This window comes from Coenobita brevimanus, chromosome 97 (assembly GCF_032717465.1).
Source record: "Coenobita brevimanus isolate Jiangsu-jjx chromosome 97, ASM3271746v2, whole genome shotgun sequence".
NCBI classification, from domain to species: domain Eukaryota; kingdom Metazoa; phylum Arthropoda; class Malacostraca; order Decapoda; family Coenobitidae; genus Coenobita; species Coenobita brevimanus.
The window spans coordinates 31,287,833-31,305,569 of record NC_137050.1 but is presented as its reverse complement, the minus strand read 5'-3'; the positions used below and the strand labels follow the sequence as shown (position 1 = coordinate 31,305,569).

The following is a 17,737-nucleotide window of genomic DNA, read 5'->3' as shown; positions in this document are numbered from 1 at the left end:
AACGACGTAGTGTTGGGGGACAGGAGCACCACTTCATTGTTGCTTACCCATTCCTTCATCATGGGAGGGTGACTAGGCGCGTTGTCTACCACCATGAGAAATCTGTTAAATTCCCCCTGGAGGCATGCCTCTTCAGGACACGAGAGACGTATGAGCGGCAATATGATGAACAGATTTCGGAAGTCAGCCAGGCCTTTTTGTTGGACTTCCAAATCACCCCAAGATTTTCTTTAACATGCCCCACCAGAGCCCTAGGGTTCTTGGAGTAGAAGACAAGGAGTGGCTTCAACTTGAGGTAGCCCTCAGCATTGCCCCCCAGCAAAAGTGTCAACTGGTCCTTTGAGGCCTTAAACCCTGGTGTAGACTTTTCCTCTGTTGCAAGATATGTCTTGGAGGACATCTTCCAAAAGAGCCCAGTCTTATCAAAATTCAAGACCTGCTTTGCACTGTAGCCACCGTCTGCGATGATTCATTTCAACTTGTCAGGAAACGCTGCCGCTGCCGCCGTATCTGCACTTGCCGCCTCACTGTACATCTTCATGTGGTGGAGATTAGCTTGCCTCTTGAATCTGACAAACCACCCATGGCTAGCCCTGAAGGTCTTGCTAGCATCCAGATCCTTCCTCACCTTGATTTCCTCCCATAACGAGAGAGCATTGGTGCAAATGATTGCCTGGCTCATGGGTCCCTTCTGCTGGTTCTGATCCTCCACCCATGTGTGCAGCATCCACTCCAGCTCCTCCATTGCAGGCTCTCTCTGGTGGATGATACGGGAGGTGGATAAGGTTGCAACCTCCCCAGCAGCAGCCTTAATGGCCTCCCCTTTCTTGATGATGATGGAGACAGTCGACTGGGTCAGGTGGAGAGCCGAGGCGATAGCACATGCACCCCTCGCCTTTTTCATGGCACTTAAGAATATCTAGGTTGACTTCCAGAGAGACAGTTTTATGCACACGCTTCGCAGGAATGTCACCAGCACCACCACTAGCAGGCTGCTTACCACCACGACTAGGGCCTCCACTAGCACCACCTCTAGCACCACCACATGCAGCACCATTACCAGACATGATCACACTTATTTAGGCCAAAAAACACACAAAATCACACTCCACACACAATCTGTATCACTGCTCGTACTCAGTTACAATGCACAACAATAGCGGCTTGTGTAACGTTGGTGATGCAACACGATCCGTTGTGTGCAAGCCAAGAGAGTTCCTTACTCTGAGATATCTGGTACGAGAAGAATGATATGGGTGAGCGCGGGGTGAGTGATGGCCGTGGGGGCTGTGCAAGCATTTCTGCACATCCTGGGAGGCGGACAGGTTCAGATGGCCACGGGAATGCGCATGATTCAAAATTTCAGGCTATTGCCTGTGTATGTGATATTGGAGGGCCAATCGTTAAACTGAGGCACGGCCATCGTCTAATGGGGCATGGTGGTATTTGTACCCCCGTCGATAAGCAGGGCTATCGTATATCAGAGTATTACTGTAGTTTGCAAATTTTGTGATCCCAAAAATGGAGAATGTGAAGGAGCAATGTCTATGCATCAAGTTTTGTGTGAAACTTGGGAAAAGTGCAGCAGGAACTCATTAAATGTTAAAACAAGCATTTGGTGACAGGGGTTTAGAGGTTACACAAACCTACAACTTGTTTAAGCATTTTAACTCCTGGTCTGTATATGGCATTCCGGAAATGCCGATCAGTAGACTGCGTTGTACATTCCGGAAGAGCCGTGTGAAATATTTTGAACTTTTTGGTCGTTTTTTGTGCCTACTGCATGCTTATGCTGAGTGAGTGAGATACGAATTGTCAGGTTAGAGTGTAAAGTTTGTCTGACTATAATGTTCTTATGTTTGGGTAGGTATAAGTGGTTCAAATCACATGATTTTTTAAAACTGGTTTGCCTGCACCATGGACATTAGGAAATGTTTAAGGCCACCATAGCCTGGCATTAAAGTTGGACAAATGTCAACAGATGTTGATGCATGTTCTGGTCATTCTTCCACCTGTTAAACCCCTGACAATGTGGCCAGAGTTCATGCAACCATCCACGAAGATTGCATGAGGACAGTCCACAATATTTTTGACATTGTTAGCCTGTTGTATGGAATTTGCCAATGCGCTCTGTCTGGCGACCTTAACATGAGGCGAATTGCTGCCAAGTTTGTCCTGAGGCTCCTGACCGATGAGCAAAAACACATCGCCTGTAGGTCTGCACATAGCTCAAGGAAATGGCCTGAAATGACCCTAACTTCTTCTCAAGTGTCATTGTTGGTAATGAAAGCTGGGTTTACAGGTATGACCTCAAACTATATAACAGTCATCTCAGTGTAAGAGCCCAGCTTTGCCCTGACCAAAGAAGGCATGTCAGGTCAAGAGCAGTGCGAAGTCAGTGCCCATTGCATTTTTTGACGTGGAGGGCATTGTTCATGAGGAATTAATTCCTCAAGGACAAACCATCAGTTCAAAATTCCACTGTGATGTTTCGAGACGGATCTGGGAGAACGTGAGGCAAAAATATCCAGACAAGTGGCACACAGCCCTTGTTGTCCAACCTTTTTTTTTGGGGGGGGGGGGGAGGGGTTGATTTTACTCCCACTACCCGTATTCACCAGATTTGGCCCGCTGTGATTTTTCCCTCTTCCCAAAGATGAAAATTCAGCTGAAAAGACTAATATTTGACACCATTCAGTTCAGGAGGAGTTGCAGATCTTGAACAAACTGATGTTCAAGGACTTCCAGTACATGTTCCAATTGTGGGAAAATCACTAGCTTCGATGCCTTCATGATCAAGGAGATTAAAGGGGATAGTGGTTTTACTCCATCTTTAGTCAAAGTTTGGGTACTTTTGGGCAGCACCTCTTGTTTGTATGTACAGTAATCCCTCCACTATCCGATGTAATAGAGCCAAAGACATGTCCGGGATGTGGGTTTGTCTGGATAGTGGGTCCCTGCCTCCTGGACTGGTACTTATGGACCCTAACCCAGCCTAACTTTGAAAGCCACCTAAATAACTCCCTACTGGACATGCATAGCATCTATTTAAGACCCTATTCACACCAATAATGGACATAAAGCATGAAATAAATGAAAAGGAACCAGAGAATGAGGAATTAGAAGTAGTTCCGGAAAATATTTAGCAGTGTACAGGGCACTTACAGCACATCTGTGGCCGCCTCCTCTAAGGCTCTGGCAGTGATGAAAATGCTCTTGAGGCACGTACAGTAATCCAGTGTTGTGCAACACTTAATTCTTTGCGCTGTGAGTTATAATTGTTTAACACTGCACATTCTGTTCTTAATTGTGCCACACCAGTTTCAACTGCCACTTTGCACTCCACACTTAATCCTTTGCACTCTAAATTCTAATTTCTTAACACTGCACAACGCTGTAAATTCTCATGTGGTCTAGTGGCGAGGTATTGCTGTTTATTCACTGTTTTTTCCACAAAAATGAGCACTTGCAGCAGCCATTGCGATGAACATCTACTCACAGCGGTGGTTAGGCGGTAACTGGTGAGGGAGGAGGAAAGAAGGGGTGAAGGGGATATGCATAAACACAACTGTTCGGCACTGCGCTCCAATTTCAAATTGCAAGTGGGAAAAAATATGGATTTTTTTTTGGGGGGGGGTCCAAAGGTCCAGGCCCACAATGTCTGGTAAGTGGGGAGTCTGGATAGTGGATGTCTGAGTAGTGCATGGACTAATATATATATATATACAGTGAAGCGTCGATATACGAAAGAGATAGGGACCCAAAAAACCTTTCGTTATTCTAAATTTCGTATATCGGAACGATTTTCCCCATTGAAATATATACATATAAATGGGGTGATGCATCCCAGGACCCCCTTGGATCCCCCACCTAAACCTTACCCCCCTATTAAGAGGTAACCAATACCTGTATACAGCTGTAGAGAAGGAGGTGGCCATATTCTTGTATTTACCTATTTGTATTTGCCTATTTGTAGTATACAGGAATTGAGCAATGCTTGTGTTGTCCTGTCTCCATATCCACATTTATCAAGTCTAACTTTACACACATGAATGTTTTTCTCATGCACCATCTCTTTGTCTAAGTCGTTCCAAATATTTATGCATTTACCTAATATACCTAATTGTGATATACACGGAATGTGCTATGCTCTTGGGTTTCCGTCGCTGTTTCTCATTCATTCATTCATTCATTCATTGCCAGACGCCATGTATCCCAAACAGGATGGCCAAGGGCTTACAGTTAATTGTTTTACAGGGAGGGGCACTAATCCTCCACCAACCCCTCTTGACACGTAGGGAGAACGTTATGCCAACAGCATCTGGTGTTCCCAGGTGGTCACCCATCCAAGTAAAAACCAGACCCAACGTTGCTTAACTTCGCTGATCGGACGGGAAGCGGTGTACTCAACGTGGCATGGCTGTTTCTCAATAAGTTAAATTTAGCTTTAAACTCGTTTAAGTTTTTAGACTGGACGATCTCTTTGTCCAGGCTATTCCATAAGTCTATACTTCTGTAAGGAAAGCTATATTTCTTGATATCCTTCAAGCAGCTTGACTTTTTCAATTTCATTCCGTGTCCTCTTGTTGCTCTCTTATCCCATACAAACAAATCTTCTTTGTCAATTTTATCCACTCCCACCATGGTCCTGAACACTGCAATCATGTCTCCCCTTTTTTCTCCTTTCCTCTAAGGAAGGCAAATCCAGCTTTTCCAGCCTCTCTGTATGACAGGTCTGCCAGACTGGGGACCATCTTGGTTGCTGTTCTTTGTATCCTCTCAATCTTGTTTATATCTTTCTTTTTGTGTGGGGACCACACTACCACTGCATATTCTAACCTGGGGCAGATCATGGCCACTATCAATTTTTTCATCATCTCCTCATCCATATAATGAAATGCTACTCTTATGTTAGATGGAGAGATGGGGTGGAGAGGTATATGAGAGAGGGGGGTGTGAGTTGGGAGCAGGGGAGTGAAATGGCGGGGGACAGGGCGACTTGGAGGCGATTTGTTTGTGGCCACCCCAAACGGGATTGAGGCGTCTGGCAATAGATAGATAGATAGATAGATGTTAGTCAAGAGTTTATAAGTCTCTCCAACTATGTTGTTAATGTGCTTTTCTGGTGACAAACTATCTTGGACCAGCACTCCCACATCTTTCTCTTCTCTCCTTTTTGTGATTAATTCATTACCCAACAGATAATTCAGTGATGGCCTCCTGGTACTTTTATCCATTTCCAATATTTTACATTTCTTTACATTAAATTTAATTTCCCACGCCCGGCTGCAATCGTGTATCCTATCCAAATCTTCCTGCAGCATTTTACAATCCTCCTCAACCTCTACCTTCCTCAAGATCTTTACATCATCAGCAAACAGACTTGCATAACTGTTCACTCCATCTACCATATCATTTACGTAAATCAGGAACATTACTGGCGCCAACACCGAGCCTTGAGGGACTCCACTTGTTACTTCCCTCCATCCAGACATCCTATCCTTTATTACTGTCCTCATTTGTCTGTCTCTCAAAAAGTCTCTCATCCATTCCAGAAGTTTCCCCTTCAGTCCTCCTATATATTCTAGTTTCCACATTAGTCTCTTATGAGGTACCTTATAAAAGGCCTTCTCTAAGTCTAAGTACACACAATCCACCCAACCATCTCTCCCCTGTACCACGTCAATCGCTCTTGAGTAAAAGCTCAACAAGTTAGAAACACATGACCTTCCACTACTGAATCCAAACTGACATTCAGCCAAAATATTCATCTCTTCCAGATATTTTATCCATCTGTCTTTCAGGATTCTCTCGCACAATTTTGCGACCATGCTGGTTAGAGACACTGGTCTATAATTCAGGGGTTCTTCCCTGTTTCCTCCCTTATAAATTGGTACCACATTTGCCCTCTTCCATTCTTGTGGCACTTTCCCCTCTTCCAAAGAACACATGATTAAACTGTGAATTTTATCCGCCAGTTGCTCTCTGCATTCCTTCAGTACCCAATTAGAAATTCCATCAGGTCCTGGGGCTTTCCTTACATCTTGAGTTTCCAGTAATTTATACACTTCCTGTACCTCCACTTTTATATCTTTTATCACCGGTACATTTCTAATCACTCCCTCCCCTTCCACAAACTCCTTTTCATTAGTGAAAACTGACTGGAAACGTTTGTTTATTATTTCTGCTTGCATTGCCGCATCCTTATTGACCTCTCCTTCTACTTTCAATTTGGTGATTCCTTCCTTTTTTTTTCAGTTTGCCATTAACAAATCTATAAAACAGTTTGGGTTCATCCTTGCATTTGTCTATTATACCTTTTTCAAAATTCCTTTCTTCTTCTCTACGTATTCTTGTGTATTCGTTTCTAGTTCTTTTATATTCTTCCTTTGTTCTGTTGTTACCTCGCTTTCTCCAATTGTTCCACACCTTATCTCTCTCTTTTTTTGCTATCATACACCTTCTATTAAACCACTCCTTTTTCCTGTTTTCTTTCCTTCTTACTCTTGGTACAAATTTTTCCACTCCCAAATTATAGAGGTGTAGAAAGATATCCCACTTCCTCTGTATCTCTTTTGTTTCTCTGAATTTTCTCCAATCCGCATTTTCAAAAAAGTTTCTCAATCGTGTACAATTTGCTTTCTCAAAGTTGTATCTTCTCTGTCTATGAAGTTCGTCTCTTGGCTCGACGTTCCCTATTAACATCTGGAACTCAATGACCACATGATCACTTTTTCCTAAAGGACAGAGATATTTCAATGATTCTATTATATCGGGTTCTTTGGTAAACAGTAAATCTAACCTTGCTGGTGTGTCCTCATCTCGAAACTGTGTCTCTTCTTTGACCCATTGTGTCATCACATTGTTCATTATTATGTTTAACAACATAGTGCCCCACGAATCCTCGCCACCTCCCGAGTACCATTCCTACCAGTCACAGTCCTGACGGTGGAAACTGCAATGCCTAAAGCACGTCCAGTCTCCGAGACTCCCTGCCCCTCCTCATGGGGTCTTATAATTTCCAATATCCTTTCCAGAATTAGAGTATTGTGCTGCTGCTTCTTTGCAGCATGCTCCCCCGATGCTGGAGATGATGCAGGGTGCTTGGGAGGCATGGCAAAACAATACGAAAAGGTGAAGAGCTACGAAAATATCCGTACGTACAGTGAAGCTGTGAGGAGAGGAGGGATGTGGACTCATCTGAGAACCGCACAAAAATTTGTTTACCAGAGAGGAGTTAGTTCGTTTTCTCTCAGCAAGCGAGCACGGCGCTGTGCGACGCACCCATTTTGAATTTTTCATACAGTATTCCATTAACTCCTTCGTAGCTGCCGGCCTTGAACAACACTTCACTGTTTCGGTGTCAGTGACGTTGAGTTAGGGCATCCTATAAAAAACTGCGAACAATTACAGGAAGGGAACGAAGGTCACTGGTGTGCCTACACGATCCTACTCTACCATCCCATCAGTCAGGCGTTCTCTTCGCTCCAGAAGCATTCACCGATGTTGAACATGCATGTGTTACATGCTCCCTAGTTTTGAGTTAGTTGTTTTCAGCAAGAGAACATAATTTACCACCCTCAAAATAGTCAGAAAAATATAGAAGACAATCTATCTATCTGTCTGTTGCCTGATGCCATAATCCCTTAAGGGGTGGCCATTTGACTTTGAGTTATTTGTTTTACGGGGAGGGGCACTAACCCTCCACCAACCCACTTGCTGAAACGTAGAGAGCACATATGGTTTGGTTATATGGTTACCACCCAGTGTTGTAAATGGTTTCTTGGCTTACAGGAAGCCATTTGACATGTCATTCAATGTAATGCCACCTGTAAAGGAAAGAAAAGGAATAAGAAGTGACAGGAAAGATGAGAGAAATAGGAAGAGAGGAGAGCAGGCACAGAAAAAGAATGATAAAGGCTAAGGAAGAAGTAGGTAGCACTACATCAAGTGAGTGGATGACGGTCACCACCACCTACCACTATAGAAGACAAACTAGAGGAATATGAACTGAATTGGTAAAGGTCTTTAGGCTGTATGCTTACACGAAAGATTATGGGTTTCACAATTTTAGGAGATGATATGTAATAAAAATGTTTGCTAATCAGAAAAAAAATTACTCTTTTGTCCCACATGTTCTTGTAGGTTAGAATTCAGTTCCATATTCTTCGTTCGGTATTGCTTTTCCCAATACATATCAGACCGACTGAGCACAGTTATTTCTGCACCTTAGAGTTAGTGTACATTTACTGCTCATTCTTTTGTTCGTTCATATGTGTATGTGTGAAAGAGAGAGGACTGATACAATTAATAATGTATTCCATTATCGCTTTCATAGCTGCTGGCCTTGAATAACGCCTCACTGTACCGGTGTCAGTGACGTTGAGTTAGGGTGAGCTATAAAAAACTGCGAGTAATTATGGGAAGGGGATGAGGGTCACTGTTGTGTTTACACGACCCTACTCTACCACCTCAAGCAGTCAAGGTGTTCACAGTTCACATCATCCCAGATGTTTTCGCCGATGTTTACATGCTGATGTAACACGCATCCTCATCATCATCATCATCATCCGGACCTCCTTTCCCACCCAAGGGCATCTTAATTTTACTAATTCTTACACGAATCATTGCAAATCACAGGATGGGTTTAGGGGAAAAAATAATAAAAAAAAACAGCCAGGTGTGCCAGACGAGTCTTTTCACATATGTAAGAAAAAGAAATTGATTTTAGAACTTTGAAAAAATGGTCCGAAGGCTAACCACAGGAGCATGCAAATATCTGAACCCACAGCCATTGAGGGGGCTAAACATCTATCTATCTATCTATTGCCGGACGCCTCAATCCCGTTTGGGGTGGCCACAAACAAATCGCCTCCAAGTCGCCCTGTCCCCCGCCATTTCACTCCCCTGCTCCCAACTCACACCCCCCTCTCTCATACATTTTACTTTAAGCAGTAGAAGCACCTTACCAGATCATTTCTTCCTGATAGTCTGTTATAATTTTCAGATTATTTCTGGGTTGATAAATACAGTAAATGTTTTTTGTTAAATCTGTTTCCCCATCATTTTTAGCTGTTCTGGTGTGACAACTCTAGTTTATTTCATTAACATAATGGCGGAAAGGACTGTTCTTCCCTAAGTGTTTAGCTAAACCTGGTCTAACCGAGCTTATCTGTACCTAATAATTTAACCTAATCTAACCTCCAGTTGGGAAATTGGGAAGCGATATCCACCTTTGAACACGCTGAGTTTCTTCCACTGCGCTGGAAACGATTGAAGAGGAAAGTGACGATAATAACAGGGAGGAAATTTTTCAGCAAGAAAAAGTAATTTACCAAACTGAAAGTTGTCAGAAAATTACAGAAACAAGCTGGAGGATTATGAATTGAATTGGTAAGGTCTTTCTGCTGCTCCAAGTGTACAATGAAAGACACAAGTATCTTCCCAAAGTCTGACGAATATAGCGTGGAAAAATCGAACCATTTGAAACATGTACTAGTGGAAACAGGGTTTTCATTGTATTTCATCTGGTGTAAATTTTCTTCAGACAGAACTGGGAAGATAGTTGTCTTTCATTGTACATTTACTGGTAAATAAATCAATCTAACAGAACTTGTGTTTTGTTTCCGCCAGATTAATCATTATTTCAGACCATTCAGGCACCTCTTCACACCATATAGTCTGGATAATCGGGCTATCTCTGTATTTTCTTTCGTATCGAGTATCAATTTTCGTATCATCGAGACAGATTTTTTCATATTGTGGAATTTGTCCTACATTCATCATTTTCATGCCATTGAAAATTTGTACTTAGGGTTTTCATATTTTGAAGACTCACCATATATATATATATATATATATATATATATATATATATATATATATATATCTATCTATATATATATATATATATATATATATATATATATATATATATATTTCATTCATTGATTCATCATCCAATGCTATGTTCCCCTATGAGGAGCGTAGGAGCCCAGGGTTTGGCAAGCTGGTCCTGACATTTAAGATGAGAGTGACCAGCCTCACTCATCCCTGAGTGGCATTTTGTGAGGAATAAACCCCAACCACCCCTACATATATATATATATATATATATATATATATATATATATATATATAAGTAATCCCTCCACTATCCGACGTAATAGAGCCAAAGGCATGTCCGGAAAGTGGTCCTGTCCGGATAGTGGGCACTAGCCTCCTGGACTTGTACTTACCGACCCTAACTCAGAAAAACACCTATACAACTCCCTCTGGACATGCATAGCACCTATTTAAGACCCAAATCACACCAATATGGGACATAAAAGGCTGAAATAAATGCAAAAGAACCATAAAATTAGGTTTTAGAGGTGAGTTTATACAAAATTAAACATTCTGGGTACTTATAGTAAGTCTGTGGCTCCTGGACTGGTACTTATGGACCCTAACTCAGAGAAATACCTCCCTACTGCACATGCGTAGCACCTAATACCCTATGCACACCAATAAGGGACATAAAAGAGTGAAATGAGGTGTTAGAGGTAGGTACAGTGTGGAAAATACAGTACAGTACAATATGAAACATTCTGGGTACGTACAGCAAGTTCCTGGCCATCTCGATGAATAACCGCCTCCTCTCAGACTCTGAGAGTAAGAAGGATTTCCTGAAGCACTTGCAGTACACTGTTCATGAAGTCTCGCATTGAACTTAGTCATTTGCACTCAGAAGCCCATTCTCTTAACACTGCGCACTCTTGTCTTACTTATGCTCCATTGTAACTTTATGAAATAAGTGTTGCACTCTGCACTTAAAATCTTTGCACTCATAAATCCATTTTCTAAACATAACACACTCTAGTTAAATTTAGCTACATTGAAAGTCTATTAAATCAGTTTCTTTTCTCTCAGAATTCTAATTTCTTAACAATATGCATTGCTTTTCTTTCACTGCACAACACTAAATTCCCGTGTGGTCTAGTGGAGAAGTTCTTGGCGTTTAATCACTGTCAGAGTCTGAGAGTAGCACATGGAGGCGACCTAGGGGTGCGTTGCTGGGTCATGGTGATGGCGTACCCACTGCAGACGACTCTGAAGATAGGCGCAAACTCACGTCGAGCGGTGACTCCACCATGGCTGATGTGCTGGGCTGTGGCTCGGAGCATGAGGGCCTGTCTTGGGGAGGCAACGGAGTGGAGCCAGGGCTGGGCACAGCGGGGGCCACGGGCCTGAAAAAGCTGTCAATCATTGATTGACGCAAGGAACGACGATTCTGACGATTGATGATGCGCTGCCTGAAAGCACGCACTTCCTCCACAAGTTCCAAGGGCCCCATCTCCCTGTTGCAGTCCGGGTGTTCCAGGTAGTCCAGAACGAACTCTAGGTGTTCCCGGAGTGCACTGAGCTTGGGGATGGCTGGAGTAGTGTCATGCTGAGAGGAGTCCACATCATTGTTGCCGTCCTCGTCGGAATCTTCAAGCTGGGTACTGACACCTGCAACTGAAGATGCGATCTCGATATCAGATACCCAGGATCGTCCTCGTCGTCATCCAACCACTCACGCACTTCGTCCACATCAACATCGTCCCCATGCGCACGTAGACGTGCATGGAAGTCATCCACGTCGAAACCTAGGAAATCGTGCTCCACGTCCGTTCCGAGAAGCAGACGAGACCAACCATTTTCTAGAGTCTTGACAGGGACTTCCTTCCATGCACTGGCCCAGTTGTAAATGGCAGACTTGATGTTGTAGCAGCGAAGGTTTTCCAAAGTCCGCTGCCCTCGCGTGTCCCGTCGCTCTCTGCGCTCGTCCTCATCCTCAAGAACAACCATCACCTCGTTCAGGAACTTCCGTCGGTATAGGCGCTTCGTTGCCACGATCACTCCTTGGTCCAATGGTTGGATGAGAGCAGTAGTATTAGGTGGCAGAAACATGTGCCTAATGCAGCCATTCTCAGCCACCAAGTCCTTGTCGCATGGGTGGGCAGGTGCATTGTCGAGGAGAAGGGGGGCCTTTACCTGGTCGCGTGGGATTCCCAGTTTCTCCGTCTGGTAATGTATGACCTCCATGACGAAATGGCGGTGGAACCAGTCTTTGACGATGTGGGCTGTGAACCATGCCTTCAAAGAATGGTACCAAACGACAGGAAGGACATCCGTCACCCCACGAAGACACCGAGGCTGCTTTGCACGGCCAACAATAACGGGCTTAAGCCGGTGCATGCCATTAGCATTAGCACAACACAAACCAGATATCCTTTGCTTGGAGAGCTTGTGGGCAGGTACACGCTTCTCCGTCTCCTCGGCTAGAGTGTTCGTAGGCATAGAGCGATAGAATAAACCAGTTTCGTCAGCGTTGTAGACTTGATTGAGAGTGAGGCCCTCCCTGTCAATCATGCCCTTCACCTTGTGCCGAAACTCCTCTACTCCATCCTCGTTAGCGTCCAAAGCTTCGCCATGTGCTTTACGGTTGGTGAGGCCATGTCGTAACTTGAACGCGAAGAGCCAACCCTCGGATGCCTTGAAGTCTAGGGCGTCGTGAAGCCATGCGAACTTCTCAGCAGCAGCCTTCAACTCCGTGCCACGCACCATCACACCAGCAGCATGTTGCTGTCGATACCAAATCAACGTGGAGCGGTCGACTTCAGCATACTTGGGAGTAAACATCATCTTCCTCTCCATGTTGCGTTTGCTTTTTGACGAGAAGTCAGCTATGTACTGCATGAGTTTTTCTCGGGATCTCTTGATATAAAACAAAGTAGATTGGGCCAGGTTGAACTCGTGAAGGATGCATGACGAAGATCATCCCGCATCCACTTTCTCCAATATCTCCCTCTTCTTCTCCAGAGTCAAAACCACTCTCTTCCTCTTCTCAGGCAGCGGGGCCATCATCACACACAAAGAAGAGGCACAAGAGCAGCAGGAGAGCCTGCAGCAGGTAAGGCACCACCACAAAAGCAAGCACGTGGGCAGCCATGACGATGAGTGTGCACTCACGACAAGAGACGGGCAGTAAGTGGGGAGGATGCAGGGGCGCTCTAGCGGACGTCAGAGGAATGACGCACTAAAACAAAGCTGTTCTGCACCGCGCACGCCAAGTTCAAATTATGGGTGGGAAAAAGTCGGATTTTTTCGAAATTTTTTCGGTTTTCGGACCATTTTGGGAATATTGGATCCCGGGACGATAATGTCCGGAAAGTGGGCGTCCGGATAGTTCAGTGATTACTGTATATATATATCTATCTATCTATATATATATATATATATATATATATATATATACAGTAATCCCTCCAATATCCGACGTAATAGAGCCAAAGGCATGTCCTGATATTGGGTCTCAGCCTCCTGGACTTGTACTTATGGACCCTAACTCAGAAAAATACCTATACAACTCCCTGTGGACATGCATTGCACCTATTTAAGACCCAAATCACACCAATAAGGCACACAAATGACTGAAATAAATGCAAAAGAAACATAAAATGAGGGTGTAGAAGTATGTTCATACATTAATAAACATTCTGGTGACTGGCTCCTGGACTGGTACTTTTGGACCCTAACCTAGCCTAACTCAGAAAAACACCTTTCTACTGCACATGCATAGCTCCTAACATCCTATTCACACCAATAAAGGACATTAAAGAGTGAAATGAGGTAAGTATAGTTTGGAAAAAAGTACATTATGAAACATTCTGCCTACTTACAGCAAGTCCATGGCCACCTCGATGAATAACCGCCTCCTCTCGGACTCTGACAGTAAGAAGGATTTCCTGAAGCACATGCAGTACAGTACTCGTCAAAATTATTCAGCGTTGTCCGCCGGGCGCGCAGTACTTATGGCCAAAAAAGAATCACCCATTTTTGGGGGTAAAAATTGAGCCACAAGTTTGAGCTCCGAGCATGACGTCACGGTAGCCTGAGGCCTTCCGACGCGCTGGTTGGTTCCCGCCTCAGTCGCCCACGGGCTGCCTGAGAGAGAGGAACTCCGCCGAGTGTCCCTCTCAAATTGCGCCATTTTTTACCGAGTGTCCCGCAGTGTTTTGGCCTTCACAACTTTGTTATGGCATCTACCCGTAAACTATCGAGTGAAATCATATCCCAGATCATTGATCTAAAGGAGGCAGGCCACCAGACAAAGGAAATTAGTGAATTGGTTGGTGTGGCATGATCGACAGTGCATCGTTGGTGTGCGTGGTTTCGGGTGGAAAACAGTGGTGAAGTTCCCACAAAGAAACCGAGGTCTGGTAGGCCTAGGAAAACTTCCCCAAGGTCTGTTAATGTTTTAAAACATGCAGTGGAGTTTAATCCTCGTGTGAGTGCAAGGAAAATTAAGGAGAGCAACCTGGAAGTGTTTGGTGAGGTGTCTGTGAGAACAGTGTCTCGTAGAGTGCATGAGCTTGGTTACACAAGTCATAGGCCTGTGAAAAAGTCTCTTCCTACCAAGAGCCATAGAATTCGTAGGCTTGCCGTTGCTAATAAATATCTAAACTGGGGTGAGGAGCAATGGTTGTCAGTGTTGTGGTCTAATGAGGCAACGTTTAGTGTTACCTGTAACAGAGGAGCACGTGTGTATCGACGCAAAGGTAGTGACCCACTTGACCCACGGTATGTAGAAAGCACAGTTAAACATCCTGATTCACTCATGGTGTGGGCTTGTTTCTCGGGTCAAGGTTTGGGGAAGCTTGTTGTGCTTCCCAAGAATGTTAGAGTGAATCAGGATGTTTACCTGGAGCTTCTGTGTGATCATTTACCAGACTCACTCGAGCTAACAGGTGCACGAGTGTTTCAGCAGGACGGTGCACCTGCTCACAAGGCCAAATCGGTCACCAATTGGCTTCATGACTGTGAGGTATCATTCATGACAGACTGGCCAGGAAATAGCCCAGACCTCAACCCGATTGAAAACCTCTGGTATCTCGTAAAGAAGAGTCTCCAAGGGAAGGACGTTAGCTCTCTGCCTAAGCTGGAAGCTGCCATTCGTGACTCCTGGGAGAAAATACCCCTCCAGCACCTCAGGAGCCTCGCCCTTTCACTTCCAAGAAGTCTCAGGTCCGTGAAGAAACGTAAAGGCTACCCTACGAAGCACTAAGGGTAAATAAAATGCATTATTTATATGTTTTTTCAATGTTGAAAGGTTTGTTTCCTAGGAGGGACGCAGGGCGCTCAATAATTCTGACGAGCACTGTACACTGTTCCTGAAGTCTTGCACTGAACTTAGTCAATCACACACAGAAGTCCGTTCTCTTCACAGTGTGCACTCTTGTGTAACTAATGCTCCATTGTAACTTACTAAGTGTTGCACTTTAACTTTTCCCATTCTTATAATTTTCCAAAGCCAAAACAAACAAGTCTATTTACGTTAAATTTTTTTTCAATTGAGTCTTTTCTCTCACAACTCTAAATCCTTAACACAACACACTGTTTTTTTCACTGCACAACACTCTAAATTCCCGTGTGGTCTAGTGGAGAAGTTCTTGCTGTTTATTCACTGTCAGAGTCTGAGAGTATCACTGGCAGTTGACCTAGGGGTACATCGCTGGGGCGTGGTGATGGCGTATCCACTGCAGACGACTCTGAAGACAGCCGCAAACTCACGTCGAGCGGTGACTCCACCATGGCTGATGTGCTGGGCTGTGGCTCGGAGCATGAGGGCCTGTCTTGGGGAGGCAACGGAGTGGAGCCAGGGCTGGGCACAGCGGGGGTCACAGGCCTGAAAAAACTGTCAGTGGTTGATTGACGCAATAACCGATGATTCTGACGATTGATGATGCATTGCCTGAAAGCACGCACTTCCTCCATGAGTCCCAAGGGCCCCATCTCCCTGTTCCAGTCCGAGTGTTCGGCCCCATCTCCCTGTTGCAGTCCGGGTGTTTCAGGTAGTCTAGGACGATCTCTAGATGTTCCTGGAGTGTGCTCAGCTTGGGGATGGCTGAAGTAGTGTCCTGCTGAGAGGAGTCCGCATCATCGTCGCCTTCATCGTCGGAATCTTCAAGTTCGGTACTGACACCTGCAACTGAAGACACGATCTCGATATCAGACAACGTCTGATACCCAGGATCGCCCTCGTCGTCATCCAACCACTCACGAACATCGTCCACATCAACTTCGTCGCCGTGCATACGTAGCCATGCATGGAAGTCATCCACGTCAAATCCTAGAAAATCGTACCCCACATCCGTTCCGAGAAGCAGTCGAGACCAACCATTTTCCAGAGTCTTCACAGGGACTTCCTTCCATGCACTAGCCCAGTTGTACAGCGCAGACTTGATGTTGTAGCAGTGAAGGTTTTCCAAAGTCCGCTTGCCTCGTGTGTCCTGTCCCTCCCTGCACTCGTCCTCATCCTCGAGAACAACCATCACCTCGTCCAGGAACTTCCGACGGTATAGGCGCTTTGTTGCTACGATCACTCCTTGGTCCATTGGTTGGATGAGAGCAGTCGTATCAGGTGGCAGAAACATGCACCTAATACGGCCATTGTCAGCAACCAAGTCCTTGTCGCACGGGTGGGCAGGTGCATTGTCGAGGAGAAGGAGGGCCTTTACCTGATCGCGCGGGATTCCCAGTGTCGTCGTCTGGTAATGGATGACCTCCTTGACAAAGTGGCAGTGGAACCAGTCTTTGAAGATCACAGCTGTGAACCATGCCTTCAAAGAATGGTACCAGACGACAGGAAGGACATCCATTACCCCACGAAGGCACCGAGGCTGCTTTGCGCGGCCAACAACAACGGGCTTAAGCCGGTGCATGCCGTTAGCATTGGCACAACACAAAGCAGATATCTGTTCCTTGGAGAGCTTGCGGCCAGGTACACGCTTCTCCGTCTCCTCGGCTAGAGTGTTCGTTGGCAGCGAGCGATAGAATAGGCCAGTTTCGTCTGCGTTGTAGACTTGACCGAGAGTGAGGCCCTCCCTGTCGATCAAGCCCTTCACCTTGTGCCGAAACTCATCAACTCCATCCTCGTTAGCGTCAAATGCTTCGCCATGTGCTTTACGGTTTGTAAGGCCATGCCGTAACTTGAGCGCAAAGAGCCAATCCTCGGATGCCTTGAAGTCTAGGGCGTCGTGAAGCCTGGCGAACTTCTCAGCAGCAGCCTTCAGCTTCGTGCCACGCATCATCACACCAGCAGCACGTTGTTGTCGATACCAAATCAACGTGGATCGGTCGATTTCTGCAAACCTGGGGGTAAACATAACCTTCCTCTCCACGTTGCGTTTGCTTCTCGACAAGAAGTCAGCCGTGTACTGCATGAGTTTGTCTCGGGATCTCTTAATATTGAACAAAGTAGACCGGGCCAGGTTAAACTCGCGGAGAATGCGGGAAGAAGACCACCCCGCATCTACTTTCTCCAATATCTCCCCCTTCTTCTCCAGAGTTAACACCACTCTCTTCCTTTTCTCAGGTGGCAGGGCCATCATCACACACACTAAGAGGAGGCCTGAGAGCAGCAGGAGTCCCTGCAGCAGGTAAGGCACCACCACAAAAGTGATCATGTGGGCAGCCATAATGATGAGCGTGCACTCGCGGCGAGAGACAGGCGGGAAGTGGGGAGGATGCAGCGGCGCTCTATCGGACGTCGGAGGAATGACGCGCCACTTCAATGCTCTCCCGCGCCGCGCGCGGCAAGTTCAAATTACGGGTGGGAAAAATTTGTTTTTTATTTTTTGGGGTTTTCGGACCATTTTGAGAATGTTGGATCCCGGGACGATTATGTCCGGGTAGTGGGGATGTTCGGATA

At 45.3% G+C, this 17,737-nt stretch overlaps 1 protein-coding gene and 1 pseudogene across 1 annotated transcript in view; one reads left to right on the top strand and one right to left on the bottom strand.

Annotated features, from left to right (window-relative positions):
* whd (carnitine O-palmitoyltransferase whd) overlaps positions 1-17,737 on the top strand; it is a 454,516-nt gene that overhangs the window by 180,311 nt on the left and 256,468 nt on the right. The window lies entirely within an intron of this gene.
* On the bottom strand, positions 4,310-4,428 carry LOC145413938 (5S ribosomal RNA; annotated as a pseudogene).